Here is a 14,194-nt window from a genome sequence, read left to right on the forward strand (position 1 = left end):
GCTTTGACGCATGTCGAATTCAACATGCAGCAATTACATCTAATCTGATTAGGGGATAAGATGTTCAATGTTTTTAGCTTTTTTATGTTGGAATCCATATCAGGTAATAATACTTCTTGGTGGATATAAGGCGCCACATTTGGCCAGCCCCATAGAGGCCCAACGGTCTGCTAATCATTGCCAGCTTTTTCTCTTCGTCCTTCATGATGGCTATTTCGCTCAACTTTGTTCACATCGTCTTCTGGGTCCTTGCTTTCCTGTAAGTAAGCTATTATGAGGTGGACGTATAGCCTTATGGTTACTGTGTGAATTGTATGAATGGCAGGTGGCTTTGTTACTTGGCTAAGAAAGAAGAATAGCCAGCACGAACAGTGTTATAGGCCTATGAAATGCTGCTTACTAAAACTAGGAAATGCGTACGAGGAATGGACACACCATCAATGCTCAAAGCAACACAAAATAAGTTAAGCTAGCTGCCCTACCACCGAACATATGGACGACCTGAAATTATGCTCTTTCTCCCGCCCTCAGCTCAACCCAAGCGGGCGCACATTAAAAAAACGCATTCTAGTGAGGATGGCGCTCTAGCACGCCCCGTCCCGTCCGCGTAATCGGAGGGCATCTAACGAGCCAGCTGGGCCGACATGCACCAATGATATCACTGGGGAGACTTGCACACGGTGATGTGTCGCCTAAACCGGTTGCAGGCGATAGCTAAGAGCAGTTTTAAAACTTATTTGTAAAATATTGGTTCTATTCAGTTTGACGGGAATAGTCACAACGTCTACCTCCATGGATTTCTTGCGTTATAAAATTACCACAAGCAACGTTGCGGTGGCTTTAAAAAAAAAACGAAAACTTTCCACACAGTGGGATGGGCACAAAACATATTAGGCCCGTTGCTAGGAACTGCAGTCCGAGCTTTCTTCGTACTCATCAGAATACCTAGAAGCTGTTTTTATTTTTGTAAAGTGAACAAAGTTCATTAAAATAGCTTCATTAGATCCAGTGATCACATCGTTTTGTAGCTATCCTAACACTGGGTCGTTTAGGTGTTGTCGTATTTAAGCGTTTTGAAAGCTGATGTACTGGTAGCTTCGCTTCTGCTTCCTACGAACGAAGTAGTGAAACATGGCCAACGGGTTCCAGAAAGTAGAACACAAGATGATGGCAAGTCTTATTTCATGAAGTGAACGGCCTCTGCCTTTGCGACTAGTTAGTGTCGTACATAATAGAAGTAAACCGAACAAGCTTTGAGAAGGAGGCTTAGCCGGCTAGGCATCGTTTCGGCAAGTGGACTTTTCTTTGTTTGATGCCGAATATGAATTGACGTCCACCATTCGAAACACTGGATAGCTGGCTCATGCTGTCCGTTAATCCTTGTTCGATTTCCTCATACGTTCTTTACCAATCTTCTAAACCATGTTCTACCCTGAATTATTATAAGGGGTTATATGTAAAATCACGGTTTGAAATATAACGTTACTGAAATGCAATAGTCATTACGCTTGGTAAGCTAGAGATGCTAGTCAAGTTTTGAAGTATGCTGGTAAAACGCGCTATTGCAGTCATTGTGAGATTCTATGAACGCAAATGTCTTCATCACTACAGCATGACTACTGCTCCTTCCTAGAGTACTAATATGCACGTAAGGACGCCCAGGACTTCTGGAGACATCCTGTGACAATTCCCGAATAATTATGGCACAGTGTTTCCGCAAACCTGCGACTCAATAAACATCGATTGGTTAAAAATGCTTCTGGTAATTGCTCATGAATTGCTCATCAGAATGATCAAGTATCTTAATTATTGAAGCAATGAAACATAAAGTGGATGTTCGGATGCTGATGCAACCTGTCCTTTAAGACTTCGTGGTTACAAACTGCCTGAGGAAGGCAACCACTTCGTAAAGAAAAGACAGTGAATTTGAATTAAAAAAAAAAAACGCCTGCTAATTTTCGTTTCTTAAACTAAAGCTTATACCAGCAATTACCACGATGGGAAATTATCCGTATTTTGTAAAAACAAGTTGTGATTGGGCCAATGATGGAAACCAAATCAAGAGGCTCGGACCCCACTGTGCAAAGTTATAACTGCGCTGCTATGACTACAACATTTCATTCCTTGTGTGGGCTGAGGGTTTCCATGCGTTTGAATTGGAGTCTTCTAGTTAGTGCCCATAGCTACTGCCATAGCATTACACAAGCTGCAGCATTTTTCGATTCTAAAAAACAAATATTATACGTTCCTAATGTAAAGTGTACTAGGCCCCCGTAACCTTACTTTCTCATCAACAAGTGAGAAGTTTTCGCTACGCTAATACAGTTTACTGGCGTTAGTCTATGGCATATGCTAGCGTTGGAAGCTGGCTTTAAATATGATAGCATGAAACACATTTATACATTGTGGTTAGTTGTGAGCTGAAATGAGTGAAAGCATTCGTAAACGTGCTATGAAACTATTGTAGAATGTTTATTTTTCATAAGCAAGTTTTTCACTATAGTAACCTGACTCCTTTCTTTACATGCAGAGCCACCTCACGTGATCTTGTATGTGCCAATGAATCAAGATTGTCGAATGAAGGTGAATACGCATGTTACCATGTTTCTAGTGCGAGGCGCTTCCGCATGAACAAAAAATGTCAAGCGTCGGCCTCATTATAAAAACAGCATTTTCAGTACAATTTCCAATGACGTGTAGCAAAGGCAACGCTCAGCGCAGCGTGTTAAAAGAGTCATGAAAGAAGAATGACAGGGCATCCTCGGGTGTCAGAAGCCGATAAATTTATACAAAGGAGCAAACTTGAGTTATTATATCCAAGACATTTGTGCATAAATTTTTGAGGCGGGAGATGAAACGTTGCAAAAGTATAATTATCCGCAGAAACGACAGACTCTTAATAAAGCTGATAATCTATTGTAGAGATAATTAGATGTTTTATGTCAAAACGGCAGCGAACGAATCGTAATATAACAGAAGCGTTGATCGGGTATATTTCATGAAGTACGGAACAGTACATTGTATTGTTCTGTTATTTTTCGAAGTCACTTAGGAAATTCCAGGAGTCTGCCACTATTGCAGCAACCATATTCTGAATCGCTTTCGTATGTTCAAACACTAAAAACCAAAACAAAACTAAGCAAACCAAACTGTTCAAGAACTTCATATTGTGATCCACGAGGGTGTTGACAGGAAGCGAAATAAATGGAGGCTCAATTGTTAATATTATGAACCAATATATTCCTCTCGAAGCAAACCTGGCGATTTCGACGTCGCCGCACAAATGATTGATGCTGCTGTGTCGTACATGCATTGCGACGAAAAGTTTAGCTTTCGTTGGTTGCTACTTGAATTAAGTGGGACAGCTTCTTAAGTTATAAACAGTCTGCTCGCTTTGCGCATCTCAATGAGGAATCATTTGAACTATAATTTTTTGTGATTGCGGGGTTCTCGGCTGAGGAAAATAGCGAAATATACATTTCATTGTTATGTGGCTTGAAAGGTAGTATTTGCTGCTAAGCGCAGATTTTAAAATCTGGCTTTTATATATTTTCCCAGTTTTTTCTCGTCAGCTGTTTACATTCATTTTGCCATTGACGGGGCATTGAACAAACGCATATTGTTTAGCACCACTCCTAATGAAGCACCCTTTAAGCTAAACAAATATTATGAAAAATAAAATAAAATAAAGGGCTGTTTAACTTAGGTAAGCGCAGATACAGATGAGCATCGGTATTTAGCATTCGTTTAGCTAAGTTCCGCTCTCTAGAGCTCACTTTAGCCTCGTCTTGCAATGTTTAGCTCTCCATTTAATGGATGCTCTAGGATTTTATTGGGATGTCTGAGGCCTAATTAACGTTTTTAGTGCACTTTCGTAAGACGCGATAAGACGATAACGACTACTATATGCAAAGAGCACCGTAAAACGCTGCCACCTTTTAATGTGCACAAAACAGCTTCCGAGACCGTTCAGCAGTCAAACGCAGTGTTAGCAAAGACGGTATATCTTTAACTTGGCTTGGTGTCGAATTCCTCTGTGACGAGTTCTTTTCGAGCGGCTCCTCGAAGGAGGGTGCAGACCAACCTCAGCGAAAGTCAATAATGCGGACGCATACAAAGGGGGACAACAGCTACTGACACCACGAAATAATAATTTGTTCACATGAAGGCAAAGACGCACTGTCTGTCACACTTATTTTTGTGGACAGCTGAACTGCGCCGTAGCCGTAAGAGAAGGGAGGAAGGTGAGAGTGAAAGTGGATAGAGAGAAAGTAGAACGCATTTTTTGGGTTGATCAATGTGAAATAAGGTAATCATAAAGATAATCGACCAGATTTTCATAGGGAAAGAACCATACACACCGATGGGGTCAGGACTCATAACCATGAACCTCAATCAGGAGAGAGAGCGAAGTCTCAATTAGGAAGACAACGTTTCTACAAGGGGACTTGGCGAGACGAGCCACCATGTCGTAATATCGATAGGCATACGGTGCGCTTCAGGCAGTCAACTATCGGTTTAAGCTTCGTGGGTTTGTACTGACCAAGCCGCTTCAGTTTGTTAGAAAAATGAGGAAACGAAAAACTTGTTAAAAATGAACATTGTATTATGTTCTTTATACATAGCACTGCCTTTAGGTGGGCTGTTTCTTCTAAAATAGTATTGTAAAACGATAGTTTAAACCTTGCAACATTGGCGTCTGCAGATTCGCATCTTGTGAGCCCCCGAGCTGATCGAGCACCTATGTCGCCTGGCTCTCAACCGCGTCCCATGAGGAGACCTATTGGCTCGGGCGACACCGCTCCAATTATTATGGGAAATAAGTATGGTCCAGTGTTTAAGCCACTTACGCCAACTGGGTCCCAGCCTCGTCAGCCTTGGCAGCCTACTCCTAGCGGACCCTTGCCCACAGGCCCCCAGCGTCGTGGTCAACCACATATTCCGTCGAAAGACGTTAGGCCACCATATCAGCATAGGCCGATGAAATGAATACACAGAATTACACCGTCGGGACTTCACGTCTCACGGCTGCAGATCATGCGGACTAATAAATGAAACCTACAACCTAGAAAAGAAATACTATGTTATTGTGCGCTGGCTCAATTATTATTGAATTTTACTTCGACTTTTTGACGGCTGTAATATGAAAAGGTAGCGGCAATAGCTGTATTCGCACTGACACCTCACCCCTTCGTCTTTTCACCAACACAGCGTGAATGGTTCCAAAAGGCAGTCAGAAACATTAATGTTGCTGTTACGGAGCGCCGTATCGAGATGACGAGGACGTGCTGGTGTGGTGTAGTGAAAAAGACGACGCTCAGGCTGAGGTGGGTTCGTTATTTGGTGTGTGGTGTGTGGTGTGCGTCTAACAGTGAACTAGCGTTTGCCGCTGCGTACTTTTCCCTAATATTTGGTGGAGGTGATGGGTTTCGATCCCAGTACTTCTCGCAACAGTAACTCTCGGATATTGATCCACTTCGATTCAATTTCTACCGGCTATATGACATGAGAAATGCCTTCTACTGCGTCACACCATAATAACGATTGCTTTCTGCCCGAGAGCCCCTTATACCTCTCGTGCTCTAAAGTGACTTTATACCATTTGCTGCTGGACCCTGAGGTCGTACAGCAATTGGTCATTTGATAAGGGGCTCTATGTTCTTTTACCCAGCCGTAAGGTACGTCATGAATCGCTACTAGTTCACTCCAAATGAAATAAGGTTTCAAAAAAAAAAGTTATTCCCTATTAACAGTATTGAAGTGTCTAACGCCCAGCTAAAAATCAGTTACGGTAACCAGAGGGAAAACCTGTGGCCTTTGAAATTCTTACAATATACTCATATATCTCAAGAAGGCTCAGTTGGTAATAATGTTTTATAACTGCCGATCCAACACCACCACGAACAAGCGGTCAAAACGAATACCACCTCTAGATAAAGAATTTAGTGCTCACGGACAGAGGGAGAGAAATACTGATACAGAAACACTGATAAAAAAATTATAAAAAACTACTACTAGCAAGCCCCACTCTCATTATCCTACGCTGTGCACTGACTTTTGAATCGAAATAAATGAAAAAAAAAACAAAACTATACTGTAGCTGTCCTTGCTTGGTGAAGCAGGCCGTTCTTCTGTAATATGTCATGTCCCACAAAACACAACGTATAGGAAAATATACCAGATGCTAAAAAAATTCCACTTCATGCATTTCTTAGAACTAGAGGCTCATGGGCACGTAAAGCCTACCTTAACACATACCTAATGCGGCCAGGGGGGGGGGGGGGGGCAAAGTGAGATGTTGATTGTTGCGGTCTGCAAATCTAATTTGCTATAATATGACATTTAATTTTTAGCTGCCCCTGCCACCAGCATGTATCTTTATTTTAAAAACATAGAGGAGATCTCATTTGTAGACGATTGCACATGTTAACATTCGTGTTCTAAGATACCCACCCCCGTAATTTCAGCTTCTTTATATTTGCGCTTGTAAGACGAGGGCAGTCGACGCTGTACTCCTCACTAGTATGCTGCAGCTGTTGCACTGCTTCCACTGAGGCCTGGAATCACCAATTGCGCAGATCATTGCCTAAAGCATGACCTTGAAGAACCTTGCCTCTAATCGAAATCAAAACGAGGCGCTATGCTCTAGCGTATTTAGTTAGAATTTCGCGAACTTACACAACTGGGCTAATGTTTAACGCGAAAACATTAATGGGCCATCGGTGAGGCTAAAATGAGCACGCAAAACATGAAGCCACTGCAGTTCAGCTGTCCAAGCAAAGTGTGACAGGTATTGTGCCATTCCTTTCCCATAAATCAATTACTAATGCAAAGCATTATATTTAACGATAATGCGTATGATGACAATTATAGTGAAATAATTAAATAATAACACATAATTGTGGCTAATTAAAACGCAATAAAATGAATCCAATGAATCCAATGAATCCAAATGAATCCAAACGGAGGAAGTAAAAACAAAAAACAATAGGGAAAAAGTAAAATAACACAAAATAATATAACAGCCTTAAAGTAAAAAGCGAAAATTAGAGATACTCAATGGCAGCGTTAATACATTCACATTCTTTCAATGAAGTTTCTGCGCTGCATTGCAAAAGATTAAGTTAGTCATACACCAACCACAAGGCAAGTTACGGAACTGCTTACTACCAAAGCACACCTGTCTGAAATGGGCAAATTCCAAAAGAGGTTGTTTTCAAGTATGAGCTGGATGGTTTCCGTGAAGCCTCTGAACACAGTGGCACACGATGGGCGAAAGAAAACCAATCAACTGCCATCACATTATGAAACAGCTTCCGTGAGTTACAAGTACCGGATGCACAGTCGGCCCCACACAGATTCTGAAGCATCCCAGCATTCGAGTTGTATGCTTCAAATGTGCTCACCATAATAGACTGTCCGCAACCGGAATTGTTATCAATTTTGGATGTCAAGGATTACAGTTCGTGTACTAATTTTAGTACACGAACATAGGACGGTTGTGGTCACTGATCTCGAGCCGGGCATCCTGAAGAGTGAAGTTGAATGGGCCTTAGCCAGCCTTGCTAAGAACAAAGCTAGCGGAATTGATGGCATTCCAGCTGAGTTGCTTCAAAACCTCAACCATGACGCTGTTAACATTCTGCATACATTATGTCAGAAGATTTGGACAACCCTGCAGTGGCCACAGGATTGGAGGAGATCAGTTTACATCCCCATTCCAAAGAAAGGCAGTGGCGAAGATTGTTCCAACTACCGCACGATTGCGCTTATTTCGCATGCTAGCAAGGTGATGTTGAAAATCCTCCAAGGTAGGCTGCAGCAGTATGTGGATCGGGAGCTTCCGGACGTGCAAGCTGGGTTTCGCAAGGGCAGAGGAAATAGAGACCAAGTTGCCAACCTTCGCTGGATCATGAAAAAAGCAAGAGAGTTCCAGAAACCCATCTACTTCTGCTTTATTGACTATGCGAAAGCGTTTGACTGCGTAGATCACAGCAGATTGTGGCAAGCTCTCCAAGAGATGGGAGTTCCAATTCACCTCATCTGTCTCCTCAGGAACCTGTATGAAGGGCAAGAAGGCACAGTCAGAACTGGGCATGGTCTTACTGATTGGTTTCCGATTGAGAAAGGAGTGAGGCAAGGCTGCATACTGTCGCCCTGCCTATTTAACCTATATGCAGAGTGCATCATGAGGAAGGCCGGTCTGGATGAGTCTTCAGCTGGAGTGAAGATTGCTGGAAAACGTATCAACAACCTTAGATATGCGGATGATACCACTTTAATGGCAGAAAGTGAAGCGGAACTCAAGAGACTTCTGATGCGCGTACAAGAAGAGAGTGAGAAGTTTGGGCTTAAATTGAACATTAAAAAGACAAAGATCATGGCGTCTTGCCCTATCAAGTCCTGGAGCATCAAGGGACAAGAAGTGGAAGCTGTGACAGATTTTCTCTTCTTGGGCTCCAAGATTACCTCGGAAGGAGACTGCAGCCATGAAATTAGGAGACGCCTGCTTCTGGGAAAGAGAGCAATGGTTAGCCTTGACCGCCTAGTAAAGAGCAGAGACATTAGTCTGCCAACCAAGATCCGTATAACTCGTGCTATGGTCTTTCCAGTTGTGATGTATGGATGCGAGAGTTGGACTGTGAAAAAGGCTGACCGCCGAAGAATTGACGCGTTTGAATTGTGGTGCTGGCGAAGACTCTTGAGAGTTCCTTGGACTGCCAGAAGATCAAATCAGTCAATATTGTCGACCATAAACCCTGACTGCTCATTGGAGGGTCAAATTCTAAAGTTAAAGCTCAGCTACTTTGGTCATCTGATGAGAAGAGAGGAGTCGCTGGAGAAAGATTTGATGTTGGGAAAGGTTGAGGGTCGCCGGAGAAGGGGTAGGCAGCGAACGCGATGGTTAGATGGCATCCTCGAGGCACTGCAGATGAAGTTATGTGATGTTAGGAAGATAGTGAGAGACCGGAAAGCGTGGCGTGACATGGTCAATAGGATCACGAAGAGTCGGACACGACTGAACGACTGAATGGAACGGAACTAATTTTAGTGGCAAAATGCGGGTTTAAACCGGGTTATCCAGCGTTATTTAGCGAAAAGAAAATAAATTTGTTTTTACGGGCTATTCTTGCTTCAAATATTACAAAATATTTAATTAGAAAATCTACGGCAAAGGTTTGTACTTGTGCGGAAGATAAAGTGCTAGCTTATATGCTAGTTATCTGAGATAACAAGGAAATGGCTGATTGTACACCTAGCGGTGTACTCCACGAGATATTTCTTTTCCACCCTCATCCATTATAAATCTTAATTTGTGAATATCTCGCCCCACTCCCCTGCTCAGTATTAGCGTTAGGTCCACGATTAACGTACATCTTCAAATTGTAAGTGAACTGTGGAATTTCTCAAGTATAAGTATTATGATATACTATTATGCATACGCTGCGGGAATGGTCTAGGCTTCTGACGAATAAAAATATGTTTTTCATCGAGTGCATAGTCAAAGCGGTCTTAGAAAAGCAATGCGCTGCGTTTTTAAAGTATTTATTGAGCAATTGTAGGGTTAGTATGATATATTTTTGATGAACATATTGGTATAGAGCGTCTAAGCTTTCGACGCTTAGGAATACTTTGATTCTCGAATAATTGCTGCAGTCTAGTGAAAAAAGAATTCGTTTCGTATAAACCAATGAAGTGCGATTTGAAATTAGTATCACGAAGTTACACTGGAAGATCGTAAGATACCTTTTAGATTTGAAATTTTAATTATGATTGAAATTAAAATTGAATTATAATTTAAATTATCTAAGCTTCCGATGCCTATAAAAATTTTGCTTGCTGCCGACTAAGAATTAGGTGGTAGCAGAACGAGAAGAGTGGAGAACAGTTAAGTGCCTTTAGGCTGAAATAGGTTTTCAATGTGGCCCGTATGATCTCGCTATCCCATCGTAAAGCTCCCCCTAAACATTAGTGTAAATGAAAGTGGAAGCTCCAGCTGAAGACATTTAATTGTCTCTAAGCTGAACTTGCTCCCTGAGCGGCAACGAAGATCCCACGTTCCTATCGTAAAGCTTAATCCAACATTTAGATGGCAGTGAAGCGAAGAAGAAATGGACATGGCCAGGGCATGTAGTGCGAAGAGAGGATAACCGATGGTCGCTGAGGGTAACAAACTGGATTCCAAAGGAAGGAAAGCGTAGCAGGGGGCGGCAGAAAGTCAGGTGGGCGGATGAGATTAAGAAGTTCGCAGGGGTCAAGTGGATGCAGCTAGCACAGTACCGGGTTAGGTGGAGAAAAATGGGAGAGGCCTTCGCCCTGCAGTGGGTATAGTCAGGCTGATGATGATGTTGATGATGATGGTGAAGCGAAAGCATGAGCTGATTATAAGTATTTGCCAACATGCTGCGCTGGCTCTTTTGAGCGGCACACATGATTCCACGTACCTATCGTAAATTTTTTGGTTAACAATTAGTTGGTAGCCAGGTGAAAGCTGCAGCTGACATTTAGTCACCAATTTCGGACTCTCCAGAGCGGCACCAATCAACCTGTGTCCCCCACCGCCTTTGACTGGCGATTAGTTGCTCGTGAAGCGGGAGTGCAATTGTCAGTAATAGGCTGCAATTTTGCTGCACAGACTCGCCAGAGCGGCCCCCATGGTCCCGCCTTCCCATAATAAAGATATTGATTGCCATTAGTTGGCAACACAGCTAAATGAACTACTGACAATAATAATCGACACTATACTGCAACAGGAGTCCAGATCAGCAGCTGTGAGCCTCCTGTAACACCGTAAAATCTTTTTTGTCAATCCTGTAGCAGCAAAGTGCAGTCAGCAGCTGATAAACGTAATTTGACATTATTTTGCATCGCCTCACGTGGACTCTACCCAAGATGCACAGTTCCCTCCCTAAAGCTATAAGAGCGAAAAGCTATTCTGCTCCATATCTTCCAAGGTCAAGATTAGGCGAGCGTTTGACCTTGCCTACACCTCGTTTACACCTGGTTCTCGTTCTTCGCACATCTGCTTCTTATCCCTGGCTTACTCCTCTCCCGCTTCGCACATCTGCCGTACTCGCCATGGAAAGGTTTTGCCGTGATCACTCACTTGGTTCCGCCGTTGGGATACCACATGACTAGGAGAGGGTATACAGTTGCTTTGATTCGCTTTAGCCGGCTACGTCGCTGTTATAACACGTGGTTAGGATAGGGTATAAAAGTTTATTCGCAGGCGGTTTCTACTCCGGTTTGTTCTTGGATGATGCGCGCGCCGGGCCGAGTGCGTCAACTCTACGGCGCCGTCTTAAGCGGCGGCCGATCATCTAGCATACCTTTTCACTTCTTATATCTAGGTTTAGAAGATTTAATCCTCATCAGTGCTTGACTGAAAATCTGCAGCAAAATAGAAGCAGGATCTGATAAGAGTTATTGGGACCATTCTGCAATGGCTCGCAGAGTGCCACTCATGATCATGTGTTGGAAGGGAACCCGTTTAGACGTCTCGGCAAAACATGTGTTACCTCTGTAACACTTATGTCTCGTACGGTGGTAACTTCCTACAAAGAGATTCATTGTACACAGGGGATTCAGTACTTACGGTTCGAGTGTCCTGAAGGAATTGTAAGGTACAGTGCTTCAAACGTTTCACACGGGATCAAAAGACTTCTACCCATACCTGGATTATTGCATTACGCCATCAAAAGTTTCAGATACCGTGATTCTCGCTTGACTTGAATAACGAAAATTAGCGTGTACAGATCATAGTTGAAATGGGTAAATGAGTGATTGCTTTTCTCTGACAAATTGGCTCGTCTATCTAGGAACAGTCTTAGCTTCTGATTCTACTCGAAACGATGGGGTTCTAATGGGGGATTTCTATTTTCGCGCTTAGTCGCGGCAGACAGTTCAGAACCGCCTACCTGGCTCGTGATTGCTAGTGCTACAGACCACACGTGCTCACAGCAGACAAGCATTTATTGCTGCAATAACAGCCCAAGCTAGCAGTAAAACACGCTAATGAATGCAGGTCGCCCGATTCACTAGCAGGGTTACGGGCGATTGATCGTCTCTGCCAATGTAGGGGATATTTCCGAGGCCGGATTTGGCGAGCAGGCCAGAAAAACTCCCGCGAGCTTGTCTTTTCCGAAAGCACGCGATAATGCGTCCTGACGCACTGTGTAACCAATGCCGAATACCCCCCCCCCCCCCCCTCTTAATTTCTCGGCGGGCACAGCGACAAGCCCTCCGTGGCGCTCGTGCGGCAATGACGCTGAGGCCATCTTCCGATAGTTAACATTAACCAGCGACACTGGCCCCATCTTGTGAGACCTAGGGTAACTACGTTGGGGGAAATCTGACTTTAAATGAACGGTGGGAAATCGTTCCCCACATCCCTCTAACCTTAAATTCACCTACGCGCTTGCAAGTACTATCGGGGACAAAAGCCACTGGACCTTCTTGTACATTGGCCGGCGCAGGTGAGGGCTCAACTCCGCGCGTTCCTGCGGTTACGTGCCTGGTGACGAGACCCGCGCCGGTGCTATGCGCAACCTTCCTTACGTTGGAACATGCTGATTTCCTGGCTTCTAACCGCTACTCATCGGTTGCGGTGGCACGCCGACAGACGCGTTGGTGGGGGGGGGGGGGGGGAAGGGGCACGCTGCTGACTCACCTGTGCTGACAGGCACGTGTCTCTCGCTTGCCCACATAGTCCCACACGTTTATGATAACGGTGGTCGCTTGTCTTCTCCACTTCAGCTATATTAAATCAACTAAGAACAGATCCCAAACCCACTGATAGCCCCTTTAGAGAGCGCCTGTCATGCGCTGTTGACTGTGTGCATGTTAATTATCAAATAGGGCGCTTAAACTTGAGACTGCAACTAGGCGGAAAAAACAACGTAATGATGTGAGTGGGGAAAATTTAGAATTACGCCAATGAATAGCGTCGTGTCCTCATTTCTCTTTGTTTGGTTTACCTTCTCATTTTTATGAATTTACACCAATTACTAATCACTATCTAGGCCTCATATTCTTACATACTAGGTCAGTGCATAATTATCCAAATCTACGTTTTTTTATTGTACACCACCTTTTCATTTCACATATTTTTATTTTCAGTTAGTAACTGCTACATTTTTTGGATTGGAAAACATTTATTGTCAGCAATGAGCGATTTGTGGGCGCTACACTTAGATGGCCTCAAGACCGTTGCTCTCGGCGACCTTTTGAGCCCACTCAGTAGCCCGAACTTGCGTTAACGGGTCTGAGCTGGCCAGTATAGCCTCCCACCGCCCAAAAGAAAGGACTGATAATAGGTCCGCTGGTGGCGGCGCTTTTTTGCAGCTCCATAATATGTGATCATATCCTGCTATTTGGCCGCAGTGTTTACAATTTGGATTGTATTGTGCTGGGTACATGTGCGCTAATTTAGAAGGGCTGAAGAAGGCACGCGTCTGGAGCCGACGCCGGATTACTTCTTGCCTTTTGTCTAGTTTCTTGTTTGGTGGAGGATATACCCGCCTTTCTAGTTTAAAGTGATTATTGTAGTCATGAAATGAGATTAGTGCATCTCTCGAGAAATTGGGGGAATCAACCTGTCTCACTGCTCGGCTGACATAACCTCGAGCTGTACTGTGAGCCAACTCGTTTCCTTTGTTCCCCGAGTGTGCCGGCACCCATATTAATTCCACCTCTTTTTGGTTCCAGTCTTTATATCCTAAAATTCGCTCTGCCTCTTTGGAGATCATGCCCCTCGCAAAATTGTTTATAGCAGATTTGGAGTCGCTAATTATGGTAACCGCTTTGGTGCTGACCATCGCCATGGCGATAGCCGCCTCCTCCGCTGTCCCCCCTGAGTTGTTTGTTTTTATTGAACCTGCCATTAATATTTTACCCGATTCGTTCACGCCCACGATAGCAAAAGAGTTGCCTCCTTTGTATTCCGCCGTGTCTACATAAACAGTGTATTTAGAGCCTTCTAACTTGGCCTCAAGGGCCTTTGCTCTTGCTGTTCTCCTGCCTTCATGAAAAGCAGGGTGCATGTTTTTTGGTAGCGGTTTAATAGTAAGTGCGTTCCTTACTTCAGTCGGCAGTCTTACTTGTGCATTTCTTTCCGGGATTCTATCTTGCAGTCATAATTTACCCAGGAATTTCCATCCCGTGGATGTGGTGGCGAGCCTCTTTAGCTGTGTTA

General features: G+C 43.8%; 1 long non-coding RNA gene across 1 annotated transcript; it reads left to right on the plus strand.

Moving 5' to 3' along the window:
• On the plus strand, positions 1-5,080 carry LOC146170741 (uncharacterized). The gene is made up of 2 exons (XR_014703125.1): positions 1-259; positions 4,706-5,080. It is a non-coding gene; the product is annotated as an uncharacterized LOC146170741 (long non-coding RNA).
• The last annotated feature ends 9,114 nt before the right edge of the window (positions 5,081-14,194 follow it).

Source organism: Amblyomma maculatum, unplaced genomic scaffold (genome assembly GCF_055883805.1).
Source record: "Amblyomma maculatum isolate TAMU_Amacu unplaced genomic scaffold, ASM5588380v1 scaffold_58, whole genome shotgun sequence".
NCBI classification, from domain to species: domain Eukaryota; kingdom Metazoa; phylum Arthropoda; class Arachnida; order Ixodida; family Ixodidae; genus Amblyomma; species Amblyomma maculatum.